A 19,525-nucleotide genomic window follows, 5' to 3' on the forward strand; every position below is an offset into this window, starting at 1 on the left:
CATCTACGTCCGGCAAGTGTGTGAGAAAAACAGCTACCAACTGACAACATTTCTAGCACAACATTCTACAGAACACAACAGAAAGCTACATAATTTTACATCATGTTAAGTACACGCAACAGCAGACCAACAAATACCGTGAGGATTCCACACAACTTCGCTTGACAATCACATTTTCACCTCCTCATAATGTTTTGAATGTGTTATTGTTGGCTGTTTGTTCTTCATCCAACACGGACTAATGCAATAAATTCTTATTTATCCAAAATATAGAGAATGCAGTGCTACAGATTACTGAGTATCTGGGTTCAATATTAAATTTTATTGAATATAGTAACACCCCATTTATTTCAGAATCTGCCCAACCTTAAAGCTACAGAACATGGTTCAGCAAACTTTCTCTAAAGAGTCAGATAGTAAATATTTTAGGTTTTGAGGGCCATATGGTCTCTGCCACAACTACTCAGCTCTACCCTTTTAGCGCAAAAACAGCTGCTTTTTTTTTTTTAATGTAAATGAATGTGCATAGCTGTGGTCTAATAAAACTTTATTCACAAAAAACTGATTTGGCCTGCAGGCTGTAGTTTGCAAGCCCCAGCTCTAAATCATAACTCTCACCCAGAAGGAAAAAATGCACTCGTATTCTTAGTTACTCTCAAGGAAAAACTGACACCCTGAGGGAATGCCTATTCTCTCATTTTATACACAATTTTTAGAAACTGGGCTATTTTCTTACTTACAGCCTGTAGCAAAAATAGAAGCAGGAATTTTAAAGCAAGGGTGCTAGTATAGAACAATCTAGTGAATGCCAAAAACCTATAGAATGTAGCCATAGGACTGAAAAAGCAAAGCAATCTGAGCCAGTTAATACAGAGGAAAAACACTCTCCCTGTACCTCTCAGTATCGTCTCACTATCATTTTACTCAATGACACAGCAAATTTCCATTTTTATATAGATTATATTATTTTATTGTTTTACAGATCAAACCCCCTGATTATGTCTTTCAAAAATATTTTTTAATAAGAAAAGGGAGTCTCTTAGATCTACCCACGCAGGTACTATTTATGGTGCTCTTTATTCCTTTGTGTGGGTTCAAATTTCCATCTGGTATCATCATCCTTCTGCCTGAAGGACTTCCTTTAACATCTCTTATAATACAGGTTTGTTGGTCATGAATTCTTTCAGCTTTTGCATGTCTGAAAATGTCTTTATTTCACCTTCATTTTTGAAAAACATTTTCTCTGGGTTTTTTGTTTTTTCTGTTACTGTCTTCTGGGTTACTATGTTTCAATGAGAAGTCTGCTGTCATTCTTATCTTTGTTCCTTTATAAGTAATGTCTCTTTTTTCCAGTCTGCTTTTAATATTTCCTCTTTAACAAGTATTTTAAGCATCATAATATTATTATGATGTTCCTTGGCATTCATTTTTCTGTTTGGGGTTTATTAAGCTTCTTGGATCTAGGGGTCTATAGTTTTCATCAAATTTGGAAAAATTTTGGACATTATTTCTTCAGATATTTTTCTGTACCAATTCTTTCCCTGCTCTCCTCCTGGGACTTCTATTAAATATATATTTGGCTGCCAGAAGAATGAACAAATCTGTCTTGGAAGAAGTACAGCCAGAATGCTCCTTAGAAGTGAGGATGGCGAGACTTCATCTCACATACTTCAGATGTATTGTCAGGAGGGACCAGTCCCTGAAGACGAACATCATGATTGGTAAAGTAGAGGGTCAGGGAAAAAGAGGAAAACCCTCAACAAGATGGATTGACACAACAGCTGCAACAATGGGCTCGAGCATAGCAACGATTGTGAGGATGGCACAGGACTGGGCAGTGCTTTTTTCTGCTATACACAGGGTTGCTATGAGTCAGAACTCTACAACACCTAACAACAACAACAGGCTATTTCATCTTGTCCCACAGCTCGCTGATGTTCTGTTTAGTTTTTTTTTTTTCCTGCTTTTTCCTCTCTATATTTAATCTTGGATAGTTTCTATTGCTATGTCTTCAAGTTCACCAATATTTTATTCTGCAGGTAATGCTGTGAATCCCATCCAGTGTATTTTTAATCTCATTGTAGTTTTCATTTCTAGAAGTTTGATGTGAGTGTTTTTCATATCTCCACTATTTGTACTTAACTGCTTATGCTTTCCTCTACCATTTTAACATATATTTTTTAGAGATTTTAGCATCCTTGTCTTCTAATTCTATCGTGTGTCATTTCTGGGTCTGTTGATTTTTTTTCCCTGCATATTATGGGTCATATTTTCTTGCTTCCATTTTTGATGGTCATAATGATGATTCTGAATCTTAGTAATGACTCTGAATCACCCAAGGAAATTGTTCCATATAATCTCTTTTAAAACAGATGAAACAGAGGGACATGTAGGAACCATTTAGAAAGATCCATGAAAATTAGCTACGACTAGAAGTTTTGGCACTGATTTATAAACTTCTGTTATCTAGAAAATACATTTTTGTGAAATAATCAATTCCTCAGATAATATTAATAATAGGACAACAACACTTATAAGGCACTTACTATGGTTTTGTGTATATTAATTTAATCCCCACAACGATCCAAGGAGGTAGTTACTATTATTACCTCATTTTGCGGATGAGTAAATTGAGGTACATAGAGATTAAGTAATTTGCCCAGTGTAGCATAGCTACTAAGTGACAGAGGTGGGATCCGAATCCAGACAGTCTAGTTGTAGGGAACAAGCTTTTAATTACTATACTGTTCTGAGACATTACCTTATACCCATATATGGATCGCCTTTATTCAAAGACTATGAATATGATAAAATATATTTTAAATCTCTACTAAATAAAATATTATCTTCAGAATCTAAAAATTAGGAGATGACAGTGTTTTTCAATGCTTCAGGGTAAAGAATATAATTGTCTCTTATTTTTGTTCAGTTCCCCAAAATAAAAAGACTGGCGATTAGATTCAGGAAATGTAACTATTTTTAAGTGTTGCACCTAATATTGTTTTTGGAATGAGCCAGGGAAGTAAACAACAAGTAAATGAAATTATGGGAGTTTTTTTTTTTTTTTTAGTGAGATCCGTTAAAGATGAGGATGTAAAATGAGCTAGTCTATTTTTCAGCTCAGGTTATGAAGATTAAAAAAGATTTTTATTTGCTGTCTTTATTTCTTAAATAGTTTGACTGTGAATTTGGTTTATACAGAAGGAAAGTAATTTGGTTGTTAAAACAAACAGGTTATGACTGGCTTAATACCCAACAAAAATATTTGCACTTAAAATATCCTGGGTAAAGGACTGAAATTGTTCATGATGTTTTATTAAAAAATAAAATGAAAAGTTTGTGGAGAGACTTTTTTAAATAGCAATAATCTAGAAAAAAATTTTGTTTACTGAGTAGGCATTTGTGCTCTTTCTTATTTGTGATGATAATACTTTTTCTAACCTCCAGCAGTTAAGAGTGGAGGGAACTCTTTCAGCTTCTCAAAAATAGAGAAGCTATCAATCATGCTTATGTTAGTTCCACCATCTGCTCAAATACATGCAAGAAAAGGTTCTTCCAAAGCTATGCACTCGCGTTATACCAGGGGGAGTAGATAAGCAGATAAACCATTTAAATTTCATTGCCAGTTTTTCCATTTTCTCCCCACCCTTCTTTAAAAATACAAAGCACAGGATTTAAATACCTGACACAGTAGTGGATGTGATAGGTGGAGATATAAAAACATCCCACAACCACTTTTCCCACTATAAGTTATAAATATTATATTATAGCAATTTCTATAATCATAATATTCAATTACATTTTAATAATCTTGGGAAAATTTTAATGTATAGGATTAGGAATTCAAAAGTAAAATCATATTCCAAATTTCTTCCAGATGATAATTTTTTTTCGTTTAACATTGGTTACAATATGTACGCATACTAAACAAAACCAAAAACCAAACCCAGCGCCGTGGAGTCGATTCCGACTTCTACCAACACTATAGGACAGAGTAGAACTGCCCCACAGAGTTTCCAAGGAGCGCCTGACAGATTCGAACTGCTGACCCTTTGGTTAGCAGCCATAGCACTTAACCACTACGCCACCAGGGTTTCCATACACATACTAGAGAACAGTAAATATAAAAAAGTTGTGGAGAAATTGGTTAGTTAATAGCCAAGTCAACTATTCTTCCTGGGCACAAATAGAACTACGTGCCCTAGCTTCCCTCCCACTAGATGGGGCATGTAACTGATCTTCGCCGGTAGAATGTGAGCAATCCTCTTTGCGTTTCCCCATTTCCCAGAGCACAGGGATCTAGAAGCTGGTGGTGACCTGAGTGGCACCACAAGAACCTCTCCTGAATGAGAGAAACCTGCCCAATAAGAACATCCACTTTGAGCTTTATTTGAGTGAGAAATAAATTTCCTGGTTAAACCACTGAGATTACAGATTTTACAGGTTATAGCAGCTAGCATTACCGAAACTAATAAGGTGAAAATAATTAGAAGATCTTAAAAAAAAAAGTAATATCTTTCCTGGAATGGTGAAATTCTATTCCTTTCCTGTCAATTTTAGATTTTCGATTACCATAGTCTATCTTAGGTCTTCTTCATATATTTTCTATTAAATATAATATTCATAGATGACTGTCCCAGTTGCAAGGTATATAGATGCTCATCAATTTAAAAAAAAAAATGCTAAGTAGCAATACAGTGCTCTATAGTGCAATATTTTAATTGCCAATGTAGTCTATCAGAAATATAAAATGAGGAGGATATCTGGATCCTAGTCCCAGGTACTCTAAGTTCTTGCCTCAGTTCTACTGTAGATGAAGATAAAATAAGCCCCATAATATTTGGGTCCACCATTGTTTTATTTGTAAATACGGAGACTGGACTTAAAAAGATCTAAGACTCCTTCCAGCTCTTAAAAACAAAAGTACAATTTTATTTTAAAAAAATTTAGATATTTCTCCCCAGCATATTCTACATACACTAGTAGCTGTCATTCTCTCCACATATTAAATACTTTGAGGGGGAAAAAAAAAAACAGCAATCTCAAATTTAATTCTTACTCTTTCAGAATTATCCTAAAAGTTCCAGAAATGTGAAATAAATGTGTACTAAGCTGTACAATCCTTGAGGGAAAAATGTGTTATTCATCTTTGTGTCTCCAGAACCTAACTCCTGATTTTCACTGAATGAATAGTCTTATTGAGAAGCCGAAACATTTTTCAACAAAATTTTAAATTACTAAAAAGTACTCTTAGCCAATCACCAAAAAAAAAAAGGCACAAGAAAATCAGGACAATGGGCCAATGACAGTTTTTAAATTGTGCTCCACCATCCTTAATTTCTAGAAGTTTCTTTGATGAGTTGCTGGGTTGGGCGCATGGGAGAGGAGTGGAAGAGGATCCATTCTATTTTCATTTACTTATTCTGCCTCACCTATGATTTTACCTTTAAAAAAACTGGAAGTTCTACAGGTGGCAGGGATAAGTAACTACTTCTGTCTAACCATTATTACCATTAGGAAATTATCAAACTCATAACAACTGTGCACTTAAGCAATGTAGGGCACAGCTGTGGCCAATATTCCAAAAAACATGATGATATTCCAAAGTAGAAATGGCTAAATATCTGTGATTCCAAACTGTTGAATGAACTTTCTAAATCATTCAGAGAGTCATTTGGACCATTCATTATATTCCTGGGATGAGCACACCTAGGATTAAGCACTACCTTAAAACCTACATGATTATTCCATTAGTGAAGTTTTAAAAAGGAGGGTTAAGACAGGAGACAAAAATCCAAGATTATCTTTCAGTCTAAATTTTCTAATTCATTTTTTTTTCTGTGTGAAAACTATGTTCTCTAAAATTTCAGCATAAAAAAAAATTTCAGCATTAGCAGTTCTAAATGCAGACTGCGAAGGAATGCTTATCTAACTATTGGCTTAGTACTATATCTAAGTGGAAAGAAAATTAAGGCACAAGCTTAGCCAACAATGAAATCTATCCTGTTTGTGGGAAGCAGATATAACCTAAGAAGTTAATCAAACTAATCAATAAGAAATCCACCTGACAGAAAAGGCATTTGACAAAGTCCAACACCAATTCCTGATAAAAACTCTCAGCAAAATAGGAACAGAAGAGAAATTCCTCTACATAATAAAGGGCATTTATACAAAGCCAACAGCCAACATCATTTGAAACAGAGAGAATCTGAAAGCATTCCCCTTGAAATGGGAACCAGACAAGTATGCCCTTTATAGCCACTCTTATTCAACATTGTGCAGAGCAATAAGGCAAGAAAAAGAAATAAAGGACATCCAAATTGGTGAAGAAGAAGTAAAAGTATTCCTATTCACGGATGATATGATCTCATACACAGAACACCCCAAAGAATCACAAGAGAACTACTAGAACTAATAGAAGATTTCAGCAAAGTATCAGGATACAAGATAAACATAGAAAAATCAGTTGGATTCCTCTATACCAACAAAGAGAACTTTGAAAAAAAAAATCACCAAATCAATACCATTTACAATAGCCCCAAGAATGCAAAGTACTTAGGAGTAAACTAACCAGAGATGTAAAAGACCTATACAAAGAAAACCACAAGACACTACTGCAAGAAACCGAGAGATCTACATAAGTGGAAAAACGTGCCATGCTCATGGATAGGAAGACTCAACATTGTGAAAATGTCAATTCTACCCAAAGTGATACACAGATATAATGCAATCCTGATCCAAATTCCAATGGCATTTTTTTAACAAGATGGAGAAACAAATCACCAACTTTATATGGAAAGGGAATAGGCCCCGGAAAAGTAAAGCATTATTGAAAAAGAAGAACAAAGTGAGAGGCCTCACACTACCTGATTTTAGAACCTATTTTACCACTATGGTAGTCAAAACAGCCTGGTACTGGTACAACAACAGATACATAGACCAATGGAACAGAATTGAGAACCCAGACATAAATCCATCCACCTATGAGCAGCTGATAGTAGACAAAGGCCCAAAGTCAATTAAACGGGGAAAAGACAGTCTGTTTAACAAACGGTGCTGGAATAGCTGGATAAACATGTGTAAAAAAATGAAACAGGACCCATACCTCACACCATACACATAAACTAATTCATAGTGGATCAAAGACCTAAATATAAAAACTGAAACAATAAAGATCATGGAAGAAAAAATAGGGTCAATGCTAGGAGCCCTAAAGCATGGCATAAACAGAATATAAACCATAACTAACAAAGCACCAGTACCAGAAGAGAAACTTCATAACTGGGAGCTCTTAAAAATCAAACACTTATGCTCATCCAAAGACTTCACCAAAGAGTAAAAAGAGAACCTACAGACTGGGAAAAAAATTTTGGCTACAGCATATTCGATACGGGTCTAGAATCTCTAAAATCTACAAGATACTGCAACACCTCAACAACAAAAAGGCAAATAGTTCAATTAAAAAATGGGCAAAGGACATGAACAGATACTTCACCAAAGAAGACATTCAGGCGGCTAATAGACACACGAGGAAATGCTCACAATCATTAGCCATTAGAGAAATGCAAATCAAAACTACAATGAGATATCGTGTCAGCCCAACAAGGTTGGCACTAATCCAAAAAACACAAAATAATAAATTCTGGAGAGATGGTGAAGAGATTGAAACACTTACACACTGCTGGTGGGAATGTAAAATGGTACAACCACTTTGCAAAAGGATTTGGCACTTCCTTAAAAAGCTAGAAATAGAAGTACCATACAGTTCAGCAATCCCACTACTAGGAATATATCCTATAGAAATAAGAATCATCACACAAATAGATTTACGCACACCCATGTTCACTGCAGCATTGTTCACAATAGCAAAAAGATGGACACAACCAAGGTGCCCATCAACAGATAAATGGATAAACAAATTATGGTACATACACACCGTAGAATACTATGCAACCATAAAGAACAATGATGAACCTGGGAAACATCTGACAACATGGATGAATCTGGAGGGCATTATGCTGAGTGAAATCAGTCAGTCACAAAAAGACAAACACTGTATGAGATCATTATTATCAGAATTCAAGGAAAGGTTTAAACACAGAAAAAAGCATTCTTTGATGGTTACAAGGGTGGGGAGGGAGGGGCAGGGGGATTCATTAACTAGATAGGAGACAAGGATCGACTTCAGTGAAGGGAAGGGCAATACACAATACAGGGGAATTCGGCACAACTGACCAAACAAAAAGCTAAGAAGTTTCCTAGACACTTTCAAACACTTTGAGGGGCAGAGTAGCTGGGACTAGGGCCTGGGGATCATAGTTTTGGGGGATGTATACGTCAATTGGCATAACAAAGTTTATTAAGAAAATGTTCTATATCCCACTTTGGTGAGTGGTATCTGGGGTCTTAAAATCTTACAAGCGACCATCTAAGATGCATTATTCAGTCCCATCCCACTTGGAGCAAAGGAGAATGAAGAAAACCAAAGACACAAAGAAAATTTTAGCCCAAGAGACTAAAGGACCACATAAACCAGAGACTCTACCAGAGATCAGAAGAACTAGATGGCGCGTGGCTACCACCAATAACTGCCCTGACAGGGAACACAACAGAGAGTTCTGGACAGAGCAGAAGAGAGGTATGGAGCAGAACTCAAATTCACATAAAAAGACTAGACTCAGTGGTCTGACAGAGACTAGAGGAACCCCTGAAACTATGGCCCCCTGACACTCTGTTAACCAAGAACTGAAAACATTTCCAAAGCCCACTCTTCAGACAAAGAATAGATAGGACTGTGGAACAAAAAATAATACATGTGAGGAGGGTGCTTCTTAGTTCAATCAGATACACAAGACCAAATGGGCAGCTCCTGTCTGGGAGCAGGATGAAAAGGCAGAAAGCGACAGGAACTGGTTGAATGGACACAGGGAACCCAGAGTGGAAAGAGGGAGTGTGCTGTCACATTGTGGGGATTGCCATTAATGTCACAAAACAATATGTGTATAAATTTTTGTATGAGAAATTAACCTGAACTTTAAACTTTCACCTAAAACACAATTAAAAGAAAAAAGTTTTTACAATGAAAAAAAGAGAAATGCATCTGATAGTTCCCATTTTTAAAAATGATAATTTATAAATGCTTTTTTATTAATATACTGATAATAGTTGTAATAAGTGACTTGTATACGGTGCTTAGAATTTTACTAAGTATGCATTCACATGCATTATCACATTTACTTGTCACAATAACCCTACTGGTATTTTTTTTCAGGTAATTTTTTTCTGTGGTAAATATATATGTAACATTTGCCATTTCAACATTATTCATACGTACAATGCAGTGGCATTAATCATGCTTATGTTGTCCAACCATCACCATTATCTCTTTCCAAATTTTCGCATTACCCTTAACAGAAGCTCAGTGTCCCCTTAGCAATGAGTCCCCCTTTTCCTCCCCCCGCCCCCACTGGTAACCACTACTAAACTTTGGTCTCCATGCTGTTGCCTATCCTAGATATTTCATATAAGTGGAATCATACAATATTTGTCCTTTTGTGACTGACTTATTTCATTCAGCATAATGTTTGCAAGGTTGACCTGTGTCCTATTGCTATTTTTAATACCCAAGTAACAGACATAAGGACTGAGGCTCCAAAGCATGCATGACTTTCGAAGATCAAACTGTGAAGTCTGTTCTAAAGCTATTATTCAATCCCGATAATACGCTTTTATAGAAGTGAAGGAAGTTAACCCTATTGCAACGAGTTTCTGTAATAACCATAACAGTTGTATAACACATTAGAAATTACACATTCAAATGTCATTTCACAAGCACTTATTTATATATCTTCATATCATTATTTTCATTTTACAGACAGAGAGACTTTTGGCTTAGAAATATTTAATGACCTGAGCATCATCCCACTGGCTCCAACTCCAAGATTAATTCACTAAAGCCCTTCTGCTGCTTGACATTGGAAACTGGAGGGACAAATTTTGACAAATTTGCACCAGTGCAAGAGTTAATGGGAAATTATATCACTTACACAAAAGATATAATTAAAATAAATAATTGATTGTCTTCAAATTAAATGAAAGTTCCTCCTCCAACTAGTGGGTAGTGTCAACATTCCACAAAAGGAAGGAATTAGACAAATTTATTTACAGCATTTAACTCTTTGTGCTGTGTTGGTGGATGGGTGGGGGGAAATATTTGTTTCATTTGTTTTGCTTTGCTTCCTTTAAAACATGTTCAAGATGGGACAGCAATTCTTTTGAAAACACTCGCTAGGAATAACTAAATTCCTGAGCAAGATTAAGCAATAAGGTTAGTCTTATATATAACACTGGAGAAATGTTTTACGGAACAACAAGTCTTTCCAAAAGCAAAAGCCACCAAATAAAACACTGCAAAATGTAATTCAATCAAGAAATTTTTTTTTTCAATTTGGATTTATGTCATTGCTTTAGTAGGTAGTGTTAATAGTTTCCAAATGCTAATGTGTATTCATGAGCACTTAGCAGGTCCATGATGTAATATATTCTTTTTTGGCTATATCTTTTGTCAAATCCATCTGTCTATGGCAGATATGCATAGTTTTACAAAACCTTATCTGCAAAAGAACTTTCACAGTCAGACAAAAGTGGCTTCGGAAAATAAAGAAGAGTGGAAGGAGAAGAATATGCTCCGTTGTTTTAGAGATATTTCCTTTTCCTACAACACCTTGCCCACAGCTCTCTGTCCCCTGGTCATCTAACAACACTCTACTTCTTTCCTTAATGCCCTGCCTGCCTTTTTCCAAGAAAGAGATGGACGCTGTGTCTAAGGAAGAACTGAAAAGATGGAGGTCCTAGAGGAAGCACCGATGCAAGATGTAACTACTCCTAGTACACACCCAGACCAGAATGGCCCTGAGCCCTGGTTTAAATGCCTTCTGAATTGTATAGGCAGCTTATTAACATTTGTTGATTAAGCATAAGTCATTTTTATTTGACTGTCTCAATAAGCACTCAAGCAAATTAATACAGGAAAAGGGGGAGAAAACGTAATTGCAACATCAACAAAGCTACGTTGACCCTAGGAAAACAAAAGTAGCCGAGTTAAAAGTAGATACTAGTTCAGATAAAACAACTTCCACCCCAACAATTCGTACTTTTAGATGGGCCCAGAACTACCTTGAGGGGTGACATTGTGTACCTTTTATAGAGGCTGTTACTTTCTTCCCTAATACAGTCAATTAGGAATGATAGCAATGAAGGAGTCAACTATTACTTTTAGTGTCTATGGCTATAAAACCAAACCCAAACCCACTGCCGTCGACTCAATTCCAACTCATAGTGACCCTATAGGACAGAGTAGATCTGTCCCACAGAGTTTCCAAGGAGCGCCTGGTGGATTCGAACTGCCGACCTCTTGGTTAGCAGCTGTAGCACTTAACCACTTGCCACCAGGGTTTCCCCTATGGCTATAGAAATGCAATAAATTAATTCATTATTCTGTTTCAATACAGGAACTCATTATACCCTTTCTTCATACAGTAAATATTTTCTGAAAGAATATGTTTTAACGATATTTCTTTAAATATATCTATTTTACATATATTTGGTTATTACAGAAAAGGAGTCTGTGTTGATTATTTTTCTTTCTTTTTATGAACGCCATTCATTAGCGTGATCTGAAAGGGGTCGTATTTCAGAAAGAAAAAATATTTTTAACAACTAAACTTTGCATTCTCACTGTGATCTAAACATAAAATTTTGCAAAAACATAACTAACATTTTTCTCCTACGGGCTAAAACATGTTGGTGGTTTAAATAAGTGCAAACCAAAAATAAACTGCTTTCGAGTTTATAAGTGTAATTTTGTAAGAATTGGCAAGTAATTACCATAGCTTTTAGAAGTTTGTATTTGGCACAGGCACCATAATTTAAAAAACTTTCAAATGATTTATGCTTGAGGCTTATATATACCACAAATGTATACATTCATATCTGCAAGTCTAAAGAGAAAAAATTAGACCAAAAAAAAAACCTGAAAAACAATCCAAAATTATCAGAAATTGCCTAGCTTTTTGTTACATTGAGGGAAAGTATAAAAACTGCTATTTGAAAGGAAGAAAAATTATTCTTAAGTGCTAACTTCATAGACAAACAACCTTTTTTTTTGATAGGCTAGAAGAAATCAATCGTTATTTAAAAGTCAAAAGTGGACTGCTTACATTAACCAGTCTATTTAAAAAAAAAATCAAAAAAAAACATTGCCATCTAGCTGCTTCTGACTTACAGTGACCCTATGAACCAGGAAACATTCAGTATTAATTCTATCCCCAAAAAATATGTTTTTTAGTTTCTCATTTCAATTCACTCCAGCTTCGTCTTAAACCTTGTTAGCAACAGAAGTCTCCCCCACCAATTACACAAACCTCACAACGGCTTTTGTGGGATAATTTGAACTGCTCAAACCACAAATTCCATCCACATACTTTCTTCTATTATGATTGTGTCTGTGTGTATTCAATGTACTTTTTATGAGGCTTTTTAAAACAAACTAGTGGTTTCTCATTCAACTCTCTACCGTATAAACAGAACCACCTATGAGCATTTTTTTTTACATGTAAAAAATTTTTAATTATCCACAAAGCATGCCTTGAGTTAGCTTCAGATTACAGGAAAGTATGCCAAAATCTTACATTCGTCCTTTCTCTGCACTAACGGCCATCTACCTGTGTCCCAAAAGGATTTACTATCATTTGCAGCTCACTCTTAACTTTGGACAGTGACGGTGGGAAATTTTGAAACTTGCCTGACTCAGATGCTCCCCAAGACTTCGCCTGGACACCAGCAGGCTGATTTAACCCACTACCTTGGAACTTTTATGACTTTGCTGACCCCATAAAACACACAGGGCTAACAAATGCATTGAACAGCCTCCTTCAAAATGCAGCTTGTAATTCTGGCCAAAAGCTGGAGTAACCCTGCCAGATCTTAAAAGCTTTACGATTAATCATTCTGAAGTTGATACATACAGTATAGCACCTTGAAAATGAATCATCTGTTAGTTCAGTACTTTCTAATTACAATCACTCCCTCTCAGGGCAGGTAATTAATTTATTGAGTTAAAAAAAAAAAAAAAGTCAGGATTACTCACACAGTCTTGCAGATGCAATGTCAGCTATTTAGGACAGAAACATCCAAGGCCGTGTTAGAACTCAGTGAGGACTACATATTCGTTAAGGCAGGAACTGGCAGGCCCCTGGACTACAGCAACTATAGGACTCGTGTTCCTCGTACGCTAGGCTATAATTTATGAAACTGAGCCCCAGATCCAGCCAATCATTTAGCTCCTCATAACAAGTCTAACTGGCTCGGGCAAGCTGAAAGGGCTGCGCTAGAACAGCATAGATGAGATATTTCGCACAATAATCTGCTGATCTGGGATCGCTTTCCCTCACGAGGCCAGAGAAAAATCACAGCTTCGTTGTCTGGAGGAAGGACAGGTGACCTGGGAATAGATGGCAACACCTGGGGCAAGATCTTTCCCTGGCTTGGCAATCCCAACTGTGCCGGCGTTAAAGGACTTGAGCCACTCCTAGAAACCAAAGGGCAACTGCAGCAGCAAAAACCTGAGGTAATTTTCATCTTTCTTTTTATTTTTAGTAGGGATAATGCTGAGGGAAAATGATATGCATAAAGGCACTCAGGAAACTAGATATACTTCAATTTTGTTTCACCTTTTTCCATTCCAGTCTGTTATACGATATGTTATTAAGTATGAGTGGAAAACCAATAACCAAACCCACTGCTGTTGAGTCAGATCCAACTCATAGCGACCCTTTTGGACAGAGTAGAACCGCCCCCATAAGGTTTCCAAGGCTGTAATCTTTACAAAGCAGGCTGTCACATCTTTCAGCGTTGTCCCATAGAGCAGCTGGTAGGTTTGAACTGCCAACCTTAGGGTGAGCAGCCGAGCGATTAACCACCACACCACCAAGACTCCTCAAGTATGAGTTTGAGTAGAGGGAGGCTTAAAGTACCTGAAATAAACTTGAAAGGAAAGTGATCATTTGTGGAGAGAAATAGATAATATTCAGGAACAGTTTTAGAGCTACCTTTTCAGACGGACAGCCTTTTTATCCACCCACAAAAACAAGAATAAAGGGGACCAAGGCAGGGAGGAGAGAGAAGGGGGGTCATAACCACAATGTTTTCAATATCTAAAGGGAAGTAACTATACTCAGAAAGTAAGCCGGGGAGATAAGTTATTGTTCAGCCTCTCTGGCCATTGGCACATAGACCACTTAGGGATGTACCAAGGTGGGCATGTTGGGGCAGAGAAGGGCACAAGAGAGAGTGGACAGTGGCCCCATAGCCCAGGTTTCCCTTGTCCTCACAATACTTTCCTTATTTTCTATTACATATTTAAGCGTTCATTATACCAACAAATTTTTCCAAATTTATAATTATTTGAGGATATGTGGAAAACATTTGTAAGTAAAAATTATTATAGAGTTGACTAAAATAGAAAAGAAAAATAATAAGAAAACAAATAAATAAAGGAATTAACATACACGACACCCTTTAGATACTTAACATACTTTATCCAATGACAAATCCTTCCAAATCCTCAGGAAATAGCATTTCTTTAACAAATTTTGTAGCACAGACATTAGCAACCATAATAATAGTAAAAAAAGAAAAATCTTTCTGATAAACTTTTAAATAATGAAATCAATCATTATGCTTTCAAAGTAACTACAGAACCTACACAATATTAAAACTGTGTTGGGTTTATAAACTCCCAAAGAAAGACACTGCAAAGGGAAACTCACTTTGTTTAGTGATGAAGTATAAACAGTAACAGAAAAGACATTTATGCACTTTTTGTTTGCTGTAGATAATTGACTGAATTCGACCTGAAATTTGATACCAAAAGAAAAACATAGCAGTATGCAGACAGCACAAAAGTAATCCTTTAGCAGTTCCCTCCCAGGGTTTGTTCTTTGAATCCAATTTGTGACCCAGAGAAGAATATTTCTGCTCAGTTTAAACATTTTTATTTAACTAAATTTTTGTTTATTTGTTAGTGTCACTGCCCATAGTTAACTATAGAACTGAGACTTCTGAGTAAGCCAGGTTGTTAAAGCTGTTGTCCCCTTTACTCAAAGGTAACATGGACTATCTAGTCTGAAATGGAAAACAAGCCCTTAAGGTAATATTGGGATTGAATCTTCAACATACACAGAACTCCCTGTTTTTCATTCCCTTAATAAAATTCCATTAAATTTCCTTGAACGCTCATGTTCAAATCTTCATTTATCAACAGGCAAGGCTAAAAATACTCTAAACTGAGGCATTTATGTCATTTCACATGTACTCTTGCCTAGAAATTACCCCTAGGATGACCCCACTTCCTGCAACCTTGAGGACAAACATCTCACCACCCAAGACCACAGCCAACAACCATTCAACAAGTCTTTGAGTTAGAAGCATCACAACTTTTGCACATTCTCTGTGTCAGCAGAGAGCTAAATTACAGACTGGCCCCTGGCTCTCTGGCCCTTGCAAACACTAAAGGTTTTGTTTGACTTAACTTTAAGCTTTTCATCTTTTAGTAGGTACTGCTCACCCCAAAACATATTCACAACGAAAACTTGCTAAAGGACCGGCGCAGCCTGCCTCTCCTGTGATCATGATAATTGTGGTGGTCTAAGACAGGATACTGCTACATAGCATTTTTCTTGGTATTGAGATAAACCAGGAGCACTTACATAACAGATAACCCATACACTGAAACAAAATGAAGCAATGTCTTAGTATGACCCATTTTGAGCCTTTTATGCTGTTTACATTTGTTTTCTTTCCCTAACGGAAACAGTGCAGTGGAGCACAGACCTAAAACGTACATATCAATACCATAGTCTTTTTCACCTAAAAATTTTAGTGTAACATGTCAGAATCTGCTTACATCAGGCCTCATCCTCAATTCGATATTTCTATTAGCAGGTTTTGGCTAAGAGATGAGCTCCTGTCATCACCATCAATTAATATTTGTTGGTTACCACATCAGGCATTGTCTAAGAAAGGCACGGTATATGAGGGTTGCCCAAACAGCTGGGTTCAGTTCTTACTCATATTTCCTTGATTACAACCACAGACAAGAATTAAGATGATACCGATAAAAGACAAGTAGCTCAGGAATGCAAACCCTTTCCTGAACCAAAAACTGTCAGCAAATCTCAAGTATCAGAGCAGCTATAGTTGACTGAAAAGTGCCCCTCAACCTGGGCCAGGAATGATTTCTGGATCCATAAGTTAATTTGTCCTGCCCTGCAGTTGCCATGGCCAAAAGGAGTCACTCATGAGAAAACTACAAAAAATGTTCACACCCTCCATGTTAGCATGTCAAACTAATTGAACCTGGCAGGGTATTAACTCCTTTCCAAGTGACATGGATAAATAGCCCCATTATTTTTACAATGCTAGACTCCACCTAAAAAACACCTAGACCATAGGACCAGTCCCCTGGTAGGGAAGTGCTCACAGTTCAAATACTAACACTTGGAGCCAGTATCGTATGGTGTAAACTAAAAGAGAAATAACTGCTAAGAAAAGTATCAGTGAGAATGCCTGCCTCACCTTAACGGAGCAAAAATTTTTAAATGTAAATAGAAGGGTGTGGGTACTACAGATGTGAGTCTGTGGTCACTGTTGGGATTAAGATTATTTTCTTGGTTGTGATGGCAAACGTTTTATCTGGGCACATAGACTTCAAATTAAAATTTGCTCTTGGAATACAGGGGGAATTTTTAGTTCATGGTTTTTTTGTTGCTGTTGTTTTAATTCAGGATGTCCTAAGAACATGAACTTATGGAAACATGCTAACGATACACATGACAAGATTCTAAAACATATCAAACTTAAAATGAACCCAAAACACCAACATTCTTCACTCATATTTGGTAAAAACCCTTTTCCAAGTAATGAAACCTGAACAGAAGGATCAGTTTTTCTGTGGCCTTGCTCTTTGTCTAAAATTCTCAAGGGCCACATGACATGACAGATACAAAAATTGACAATTATCACTTAATAAGAGAAAAATTGGGGGGTTGCGTTCCTAATATTTGATGCTAAAACCACTTCTTTGCTTCAAGCAACACGTAAAGCAGTATAACACAGAGGCAGAGAGCATGAACTCTGGAGCCAGACTGCCTAAGTTCGAAATCCAGCTCCGATGCTTATCCATGTGACCCTGGGCAAGTTACTTAACAACTCTACGACTCAGTTTTCACATATGTAAAATGGTGCTACACACAGTAACTAAATCCTATGGCTAGTGTGAAGATTAAATGGATAAATACTGCTTAGAACTGAATCTATGGTTTGGCAAATATTCATTAGGAGAAAACTATCATTTTTATTATTATTATCTCATTGCAATAAACATACACAATACCTAAAATATAGGTAAAGCACTAAACAGCCAGATATGGTGAAATATATCTATTAACATCATATAATGCATTTCAAGTACTATTTATAAGTAAGATTTTGTCTCAAGGGGCTCTGAGATAACAGTGCAGTGAGGTGTTTCAGATACCGTATGTTGTCACTTTTCTGCCTAATTATCATTTCACATGTTTAACCCTTCCATTTAGTATGTCGCGCAAGGATAGTAACCCAGGATATGACACAGAAGTGGGTAATTGTAGTAGCAATGATTCATGTGACGGTGCAAAGTTCGAGCTGGTTTAAAGATTACTGCAGGAAGGGAAAACACAATGAAAGCCATTAATCTTCAGCTATGGTATCCTAACCAAAAAAGATCTGAAGGAGGAAGAAAAAAGAGCGTTCCCCATCTTGAACAGCTGTGCTAATTATCCGAAATACATGACCCATATCTGGAATTCATGCCGAATTCTCAGCTTAAGTGTGAGAGAACATTGAAGCTAATCATCCCCTTTCCTCATGTTGAGGGGGGAGGGGGGTGGTTTCTCTGAGCAGGGGATTACCTGAGCCTTAGACCTGCTCACTGACAAGGTGCAGAGAAAACACAGCTGCCCCAAGGAAGGAGTGTGGACATCTGCACTCAGTTACTCATTTATTCATTCATTCACTCATGATTGGCCTTCACCCTACCTCCCTCCCCTCCCACACAAACACCCACCAACCACAGCTCACTGTTCACAGTACCTGAGAGAGCTCGAGCCCTCTCACAGGCCACACGCTGTACCACAGCTCCTCCTTCCGCCTGCTCTTCCCCAGCAACCCTTTTAAAACCAAGTTCAATCATCCCCTCCACAGAGCACCCTTTCCTACCCACCCCCACTCTATGAAAGGTGGCTCTTCCCTGACAGGTAAATTAATGACTCAGTACCATTTACCACATTAATTAGCACAAAAGGACATTGGAAAATTGGGTGATCGTTTCAGTTTAGCAAAAAAAAAAAAAAGCTTTAAAATGAAACTGGGAGCACTTTTTGCAAAATCCAAAATTCTAATGAAATGAAATTTTAGGTTAATAGACCTGTCGACAGACTCTTTGCTAGAGTGAGAGAATCACCTCTGGTCTTCCTCAAAAAGTTGTCAAATGCAGGGAAGCCCATCATGCTCTCTAGAAATGATTGCATATGTGAAACCTTTGTTTGCGGCCTGGCAGGAGAGTTGAATGAGCCAAGCTACATGTAATTTATTCTAATTATCCTGCTCCTGGCAGAGAAATATATGGGGGGTGGGGGATGTATCTCAGACTCAGAGGTGGGTGACTATCTCCCTTCCAGCCCCACCTCCAACCCTGTGCTGGTTCAGCTGCAGGGTCTGACATGAAGTCTCCCTCCCAGGGCCCACTTGCGCCACTAAGGCCTTATCACTGGCAGCATCACTACAGCCCAGTCCTGTGACTGAGAGGACAATCACTCAGCAATGGGCATTCGCTAAATAGGAGGGAAATGAGAGGGGCTAGAGAAGCTTAGGAAGCAGGGTATGCTGGGGAAGCTCTCGGAATTGTGACACAGGTTCAGTTTGTCTTTAGCCTCTCTCCTTCTTGACCTCGCCTCCCTCTCCCCCCCAAAAATAGTTTCCCTGTGCTCCCCAGCTCCCTCCACCAAAGCCCTCCCCTGTCATCAAATAAATCATTTTATGTGTCAACCCCAGAGCAGCACATTAAACCTCTCTATGCTCTTTTTATGCTTGTAGAATTAGATGATTCTGTTATCTACCAAATGACATTTCATTTTAACAGGGGCTTTCTAGAAATAAAACTGAGAACTGAAGAAGCAACCACCAGTGAGCATTGCAGGTTGCTTCAGAGCATAGTAACAAGGATGTGCAGAAGGCGAGCAGAGCTTTCCAGGCTCTGGGAATCACACTACTGCATTAGCTTCCTTCTCTCAGCACTGGGCCAGGCTGTATGCACAACCCTGGGCCAAAGAGAATGTCGAGTGTTCATTCCTTCATGCAGGACCACCACAGAGGGTTGGGCAGTGCACAACCTATACAACCACCCTTAACCAGCTGTGTCTCTAAAGTC

At 37.5% G+C, this 19,525-nt stretch overlaps 1 protein-coding gene across 4 annotated transcripts in view; it reads right to left on the bottom strand.

The window, feature by feature from the left end:
- PDE4D (phosphodiesterase 4D) overlaps positions 1-13,464 on the bottom strand; it is a 1,645,162-nt gene extending 1,631,698 nt beyond the window's left edge. For 3 of the 4 annotated variants that reach the window (XM_049857493.1, XM_049857489.1, XM_049857479.1), the window contains exon 1: positions 13,148-13,464. The gene's annotated coding sequence lies outside the window, so the exon portion shown is untranslated. The remainder of the gene's footprint in view (positions 1-13,147) is intronic. The other variant, XM_049857515.1, reaches the window with a different exon arrangement.
- Between the last annotated feature and the right edge of the window lie 6,061 nt (positions 13,465-19,525).

The sequence above is a fragment of the Elephas maximus genome, chromosome 2 (genome assembly GCF_024166365.1).
Source record: "Elephas maximus indicus isolate mEleMax1 chromosome 2, mEleMax1 primary haplotype, whole genome shotgun sequence".
In the NCBI taxonomy this organism is placed as follows: domain Eukaryota; kingdom Metazoa; phylum Chordata; class Mammalia; order Proboscidea; family Elephantidae; genus Elephas; species Elephas maximus.